Here is an 8,659-nt window from a genome sequence, read left to right as displayed (position 1 = left end):
GCTTACAGTTTTAATAATAAAACTATAGTAGATTTCCAACATAGCCAGCCTGGGGTCAGATGAACCTTCATGTTCATGTGATAGGTAGACAACTTTTGAAAGGATTCAAAGTGTGAAACACCAACTGCTGAGTTTGGTGCACCTGATCTGGATAAGTGATAAAATTCTGGCTGTCTTCAGAAGCACTGGTCAACAGAAAAGGAGAGTTTTTTGTGTGTGGGTAACTGTAAAAAGATGAAGGAAGCATGTTGAAGCAAAATACAATATCTGCAGTCACTAAGCATCTGCCCACATCACTGGAGGCAGGATTTGACCATTAACCATCCTGTTTCCAGTATCATGTCTAGAGGCAATATTGGAAAACTTCTTTGCTTATTAGGATTGTTTCATCAGACTCCTCACCAACAGGAACAGGCTTAAACAGAGTGAAAAGTGCTCATAAAGGACCATCCAGTGTCCTGAAGGGTTCAAAGGTTTCTTGTTTCCCAGGGTGGAAATATTTCAGGCTTTTGGCTGTATTGAGCACCTTTGACTTGTCTCAATACTGGCTCTTAGGACCAGTGTCAGCAGAAAGGGAGGAATGGGAAGGAGAAGGGAAAGCAGCAGGGTGAAGGGGGAAAGCTGAGCAAGGGAAGCCCAAGGTTAGGGGAGGCAGGAGAGAGGAAGGCCAAATACAAAATAAAGCCATGGAACCCACTAATCATTTGCATACTGTGGTGTCATTTGTCACAGTTGCCTTTGATGTCCTGCTGGTGGGTCCCTCTGGACAAAGACTGCATCATCTCTGTGTCCTAGTGTGTGCTGCTCCATTCTGGAAAGGATTAATAAAGTTGGTTATTAGTGATAATATCTCAGTGCTTCAAAATTACCATCCACAACATGTGGATGTATTTCTCACGGGAATGTTGAAGATGAAGCTTGCCAGTGTTGGAGGGGAAATATACAGTACAGTGTTGTTATTACTGCCTCAGTTGTTGCTCCAAGGTCTCTCATGCAGACAAAGTTTTATTGAGGTAACTCAGATCCCATCATTTCTAAATATTCACACTTTTCCATTCTTTTCATGAAAGATAGCTACACCTCAGTGTGACCACAATGGATTGCTGTGTCTGCAGCACCTCTGCAAGAACCTGTGAAAGATTTTGGTGAGAACAGCTTAGTAGTGCAAGAGCAACCTCAAGCTACAGATTAAGAATTGTTGTTTTCCTGTATTGTACTATATGATACTGAAATAAAATTATCTTGAGATGAAAAAGGGCGAAGCTTATCTGAGCATACTTCTCAAGGCCTGAGTGAAGGTTCAGTTGAGCCCATGGCACTGGCCACCAATTTGAAAACAAACTGAAATCCTGTAAACAAGACATTATGCAATGTGTGCTGACTGTGGTGGTAAGTATTTAATCAGTGTCTTCCTGACAGCTCACCTTTTACAGCAGTTTGTTTTAATTTTCTGCTAATGATGGTATGGGAATCACCCAGAGCATACACCTAGCTTGCCTCTCTGCTGACAGAAAATGGCTTGAGAGAAGCAAATGATACATGAGCAGCCATATACTACATCTAGCAATATTTTGAAGTCAGTGTAGGAATTAGCTCTTTCACTGAAAGAGACACTACAAATGAGGTTAATCAAGGTCACAGTGCTACAGAAGAAATAAATCTTTTTTCAAGTCTGTGCTGTAGGATCTTATTAGAAAACAAAGGACACTGACACTTTGATTTGGTACAGCCTGTCCTCCAGAGCCTGTAAATGGTACAACAATTTATATCCCTTGAGGATCTGGCCCACATGTTTTATGTAAGTTCTACTTTTTTTTTTTTTTTCTCTAAACCACCAGCATCCAACCCATGATAATAAACAGGAAAGTGAGTAACAAGTAATATAGACTATATGGTGAACTGCTTCCTGAAACAATGAGTTGGTTCTGCTTTCAGTTACTTTTGTACTGTGCCACTGAGTCTTGAAAAAAGGTACATGGTGTGCCCAAGACTGAATTGTTTCATTTTCAAGAGCTGTATTTAAGAAAAGAGAGGAAAAAGGAAAATTCAGTCAAATGAAGCAATAAACTCAGAGAAGTTCTGTTTGAAGAAAATCTGCAGTGTTTATCACTAGCTCCACATCCCTGGCAAGTCGACATTTCAGAAAGGACTTTCACAGTTCTGTTCAGCTTGCTTGAGAGACAGCATTGATGCCTACACCAGAATGAGCACAAATCATGCACAAGTAAGTTGTTTACACTGTCAGTCATTAGCCAGACATTTGGAGTGCTGAAGAACATTGGTATAAAGAGTCTGTCTGGTGCTCAGACCTGAACATCTCTATCAGCTCACCTTGCAGCCTGGTACTCCCAAGTGGACCTGGTATTCCCCTGGGGCTCAGCCAGTGCTGAGGAGCCTGCAGGGATGTGCTCAGGGGCCTCATGCACACTATCTGCTCCTGTTTGTCCAGTACAACATTTGCTTCTGTCATACTGATCTTCTTGGACAACTCTTTCCTGGCTGAGCCTTCATAAAGTAGCACCTTTATTCTACATTTCGAGGGAAGTCAGTCCATTGTTGCTGCTGTTATTCACTAAAAGGATGTGTGAAATGGGCTCAAGAAGTCTAAGGGCAGTCTCGAGCCCTGTTCCTTCATCACTGTGAGTACGAAATAATTCCCAAATTAATACAAATCACAGTATTAGCACAAGAACTTTTGGTTGGATAATTTCTTTCAATAACTGGGTTCCAGTTTTGACCAACCAAGGAGAGTTACCATATCTTGCCAGAAAGAGTTTTTCATGTGTAAACTCCCACATTTGGGAAAACAAAAGAAATTACTTTTGAGGTCAGGGAAGAAGTGCAACAAAGACGTGAAACAACTCAGTGAAAAGTGGGAGTCTGTGATTTTAGATACTCTTAAAACATGGCTCAGATGGCCTCAGAAATTTGATCAGTTCATCAGTGCAGTAACCTGTGACTCATGAAATAAGCTGCTTTAAATATGCTAGGTTTTTATAGAAAATGCATTGACCAACTGTCCACAGTCCATTAGCAATGAACAATCTGTGCTTGGCTTTCTATGAGCAGCTCCTTTTGGCCTCTCATGGTTTTTGTTTCCTTTTAATGTGGCATGCAAGAAGGGAGGTGTGCAATGGAGTGACAGCACAGCTTCCTACAAGCAGCCAATTGCTAATGAAAAATGTGCACAGTTACCTATGCCTAATTTGATGGACTGAACTTGCTATGTTTCAAACCACATTGAACTAAAGCACATTGACAGTGATGAGTGGGTCACTCTTGCCAGCACAAACACATCAGTACGTTCAGTTTTGTGAATACATTAGCACTGTGGATGCACTTTGCACGAAAGCCTTGTGTTTTAACTGGATGTTTTGTGTCTGCATTGATGTTTGCATCAGTCCAGAGTAATTTTGCCCTTATAGCCCAGATACAGCTTTGTTCTGAGTAAAGTAAGCAGGTTCAGTAGGAACTGAACTTGATCTAAGATCAAAAAGTAAAATTTGATTTTGTTAGTCTGTCCTCTTCCTTCCTACCATGTTTCCCTTTCCCTTAGAGGTGGCAATTTGTAGCTGTCAAGGCATTTTGCTAGCTACAGCAATGACTAAATGGAAAGCATTTAATTTTGGAAAAACTGCAAGAGTGTTCTTGCATTATTTCTCCATCACCTTTGCTTTTCTCCCATAATTTGAATTGCAATTACTACAAATGACACTATGTAGCTTTTATCAGTTGTGGACCACAATTTTAGACTTTGGACTAACATTCTTGATAATATTGTATCTAAACAACTTTGCAGGTGCTGATGTGTGAGCACATGGTCGCTGTAAAATGAACTGGGACCACTTGCTTAGTAAAACTGTAGTGAGAAATACATGTTACTTGGATGCAAAGCCATGTTTGAGGGGATCAATACCTTTCCCTTCATTGTTGGGGCAAGGTGTTTTTTTTTTGTAAGGAGCAAAGTGTAAGGGATGCAGAGCATAGTGCACCTGAGTGGTTGCCTCTCCTCTGCCTTTATACTGTATGGTTTTGATTTTTATCCTTCAAAGTAACACTTTATGATACCCTGATTTAACCTGCCAGTTTGTACACTCATCTTCCTAAAAATCATTCAGCTTCTAAGCTTTTCTCTAAACTTTGCAAAAACACTTTGGTTTCCTGACGCTTCAGGAAACTGACAGCATCTTTACACAGCTCCTGATGTCCTCAGATCTGAGGCTGGCCCCTGTGCACAGGGCACTGTCCCTTGGCAATGCTGAGCGCTCTTTGACTTGGGAAACAGCCATCAGCCTGTGGCAACCTCAGAGTGCAATGGAGCTGAGTGGAGGTGACAGCTTTTTTAGGTCTGAAAAAGAAAAACAGGGAGCAAATGGGACAGGAGGTTATGGAGGGGTACAGATTAGTTGTCCAAGGCATTGGTCCCAGGCTCGGCCCAGTGGGGTACAAAGCCCCCTGTGCCCCAGGAGGTCACTGGGTGGTGGCTGGCAGTGGAACCAGGTGGGTGCTTTCCAGGAAGCAGCCTCCCCTGGCTTCCTCCCTCACAGACAGAGCTCCTGAGTGTGGTGCAGCAGGTGGGGAGTCTCTGTGCTCTGCACTTGCTGCCTTTACCTCCATTGCTGCTGGGCAGCAGGGATTTAATCCGGCCAGCCACTCATCTGCCCTTTCTTGTTCTGCAGAGGATGAGCCAGCTAAGCCCAAAATGCTGATGCTCAGGCTGAGGCTTGGTGCTGGGACAGGCCCTTGGTGGCCCAGATGGAGCTGGACGGGCGGTGTGTGCCTGCAGAGGGGGAGAGATGCCCCCCTCCCTGTCACACAGCTCTGGTCCCCCGAGAGAGTGGACACGAGGATCTCATGAAAGGCTCCTCTTGCAGACAGGGATGTGTCCCAGCATGGGCAAAGCCCCTGTGACACAGGCTGAAGCTCGCAGCTAGAGAGCCAGGGAGCAGGGAGCCAGGGAATTAGGGAGCAGGGAAGCCAGGGAGTCAGGAGCAGGGAGCCAGGGAGTCAGGGAGCCAGGGAATCAGGGAGTCAGGGAGCAGGGAGCAGGGAGCCAGCATCCCAGTGCCAGCACTTTCATCTGAGAGAAGGCGGATGGCAGGCATGCAGAAGGGTTAGTCATGTGGGAAGAAGGCTGCCCAGGGGATTAAAAGGACCATTTGCCCAGCCCCTGTTCAAAGCACGAGGAAGAGGAGAGGATGGGGGATTGATGCCCAGGTGCAGCTGAGGCAGCACGGCTCCTCGCCAGACGCTGCTGCTGGGACATGTGCGGAGGGGCTGAAGCCACCTCTGGGCTGTTCACTGCCTCCACAAAGCCACTTTATGGGAGTCCTCAGAGCAAGGATTTGCCAGGTATTCCACTGAAGTGAGCTGCTCTTTGGCAGAGGGCAGAGGAGGGGCACAGAGGGGCAGCTGCAGCCTTGTGCAGGCGGTGAGGTGGCCCTGCCATGGCAGCTCGGTCTCCCTGGGGATGCTCCAGGACAGGCAATCCCTGTGCAGCCACAGCCTTTCAGAGCCCTTCTGTACAAAGTGGCCACTGAGTAAGGCTTCTGTCTGTCCTTTATGCACTAGGCAGGATGACAAAGTGTAACAGAGAGCTTAAACAGTGCTCCTGTGTGGAAAAATTGCCCTGATAATGATATTTAAAGCCATTTTAAGGCTGTGTGGTGCCCAGTAGACAACACAGGGGTTTTTATTGAGGCATGTCCTAACTGCAATTCTCTGTTATTGCAGTCCTAGTTTCATAGCACAGCTCAGCCAACAACATGAGTGGTGAGGCAGAAAACTGCTCTAACAGAGCCAGAGCACAGATGAACATCAGTGGGCAGCTCTTTCTGCAGATGTCAGCCAGCTCGTACCTTGGGGACAGGACTGGGAGTACCAGGTAGGAGCTGGGAGCCACAGCTCTGCTGCAGACAGGAGAGGTGGAGGGGAGAATGGTACCTGGGAGGAGAAGGAGCCTGTGCCAGCATGTCAGGTTACAGGCAGCCTTTGTGCTGTGGCAGTGGCAAACTGACACAGCCCTTTGCTCCTGCCAAGCAGGCTGGCTGCCATCACACACAGCAGTGGATTTCACTGAGACACGGTTTAAACCTCCAGCTGCTCCTCTATCACCCAAACCCATGGCTGCTCCCTTGCTGCCCTTGGAGGTTTGAATTTCCTGAAAAGGCTCGAGGTACTTCCCTTCCTCAGCTGTTTACTGTTTCCTTTTTACTGTGGTACAACTGTCTTCATGCTCTCATCAGCTTTCCAGGCCAGCATGAAGGTCCACCACAAGAAATGCTCCTCATCCAAGCATGGATGGCCATCACCATCTCTGGCTATATAAATCACTACCAGCTAAGAGCCTGGCCCCTCTGCAGAAAGCCTGCTGTGCTAGTAAGGCTGACACAATCGAATCTCTATCACCCAGGGGAGGTTGGGCACTGGAACAGGCTGTCCAGGGAAATGATCACAGTACCAGCCCTGTCAGAGTTCAGGAAGGACTCAGATAACACTCTCAGGCACATGATGTGAGCCTTGGAGCTGTCCTGTGCAGGGCCAGGAGTTGGACTTTGGTGATCCTTGTGAATCCCTTGCGACTCAGGGTATTCCAGGATTCATAGATTCTATTAATCTAGTGTCTCCCATATGTCTTCTCAATGGGAGCAAATCCATCCATGAAGGTTTGGTTTGCTTGAGGCTCAGTGACTCCTCACTGTTCCAACCCAGTTTTTCAAAAGGTAACTTTGTGCTGATTCATCTCACAGCTTATTTTTTCTCTTGTGGAAAGGACATGGCAAGAAAGGTGGAGTGTAATTATTTTATTATTCCTCATATATGATATCAAGGTTTGCATTTAAGTATGCAGTAGAAAAGAACTTAGAAATAGGGCAGAGAATTTGCAGCATAATTCAGGGTGACTCTGCCTGCTCATTTCCAGCTCACTACAGTGCTTGCACACACATTTAAATGCAGGTGCAGAGGCAAGCCCTATACAGCTCTGCCCTACAGGTATCTCCCAGAAGTATCCTGCTATCTGGGGGCTCCTGGGTTGTGCACGTAGCCCTTGGTGTTCCAGGCTGTGCCTGGAGAGGTGGCTGCAGCAGATGGGAGTGAGGAGCAGAGGTGACTCCTGCACCATAGCAGGGAGGTGACAGCTACCAGGGCTGCCTCTGGACAGAGCACTGTAAAGGGGGAAAAATGACACCTGCATGTAAAAATGGAGTTTTGAATCAGCTAGCCCTGTGTCAGTACCCTAAAAATACCCAGTTCAGTGATTGTGCAATTAACTTGCCAGCACAGAAGAGAAAATAGGAGAGTTGAAGTGAAGGGTCAACATAGTTCCTGTTCTCTACTGAAGAAGAAGAAATCAAGGTAATAATAGGCATAATTCTCTGCTCTGACAGGCAGCAGCTGAAACAACAGCACAAAAACCTTTCATCATTTCACCATGTGACAGTCTCACTGGCAAATTGAGAAGCAATGAGCAAGACAAGAATCACAAAAGGCACATAATTACTTAGAAAACAGGCTTTGTGGTTCTCAGTCAAGAACAGGGGCATTTTAATACCTCTCCTGGGCCTTACTGCATCCCATATCATCTGGATGTGGGAAGAGAATATCTATCTATTAACGGGTTTTTGGGCATTGCCAAGCACTGCCAAGGGAGTCCTTCAAAGGATTACAATTCCAAATGATCATAAAATTTTGAAAAATGGACTGAAATCACTGTGATGTGCTTCAGCCCAGACAAATTGACAATGCAGTAACTGGAGCCACCCTGGAGCCAGATGTACAGAGACAAAAAGGGAACAGCTGAGCAAGTGGCATTACCAGAAAGGTCACAACTGGAATATGAGTTGATGTTGGCTGATGTCACGAGAAGGAAGGTGTGTATCAGAGAGGCACTGTGTATATAGTGTCCCAGTGATTGGATTCCTGGTCACTGACACAGTTTCAGTTGTTGGCAGATATGGTCACCAGCACTAAGGAAGCACAAAACATGTCAAATCTGGATGACACCAAGTAGAGCAACACGAAATTTAGGGAACATGACCTCTGGGGAAGGGTTGAGTGAATGTCGTTAACTTTCACTCAAAAAAACAATTTTTAGAGCATTGCACATGGATGAGAGAGATCAGTCACCCCTGGTCCACAGGACGTGATACCACAGGATATTGAAGCTGCGTGTTCCCCCCAGCTCCCTGGTTTTGGGCTGTGCTTGCCAGATGCTTGTTGCTGGTGGCCCTGCAGAGGCTGTGCTGGGTTCCCAAGGGCTCCTGAGGGCTGGACCTCCTCTCCAGGGTTTGGCAATGAAGGGCCAATTCCTGCTGCTGCCATGGAGGCAGACTCGTGGTGGGAATGGGAAACCAAGCCTGTGGATGTGGCTTCAGAGTTCCATCTCAAAACAAACCCTGACAAGACCCAAAACAAAACCATCCAAGCGATCCTGAGCAGAAACAGGCTAATTTAAAAAATACTAAGGCATTGTCTGATCGATAACACTCAACCCAAGCTGCATTTCCAGAGCTAATTCATGTATTGATTTTCCCATTGATTTGCAGTAACTGCTGGGTTCCTAGCTAGATTAGCAAAGGTATTTAAATATTAAGATGGAGTCATTTCAGTAGCCTTAGTCACCTTAGTACTTAAATCCAGTTGATTTATAGCTCAGATT

This window comes from Molothrus aeneus, chromosome 2 (assembly GCF_037042795.1).
Source record: "Molothrus aeneus isolate 106 chromosome 2, BPBGC_Maene_1.0, whole genome shotgun sequence".
In the NCBI taxonomy this organism is placed as follows: Eukaryota; Metazoa; Chordata; class Aves; order Passeriformes; family Icteridae; genus Molothrus; species Molothrus aeneus.
This window is presented reverse-complemented; position numbering follows the sequence as displayed.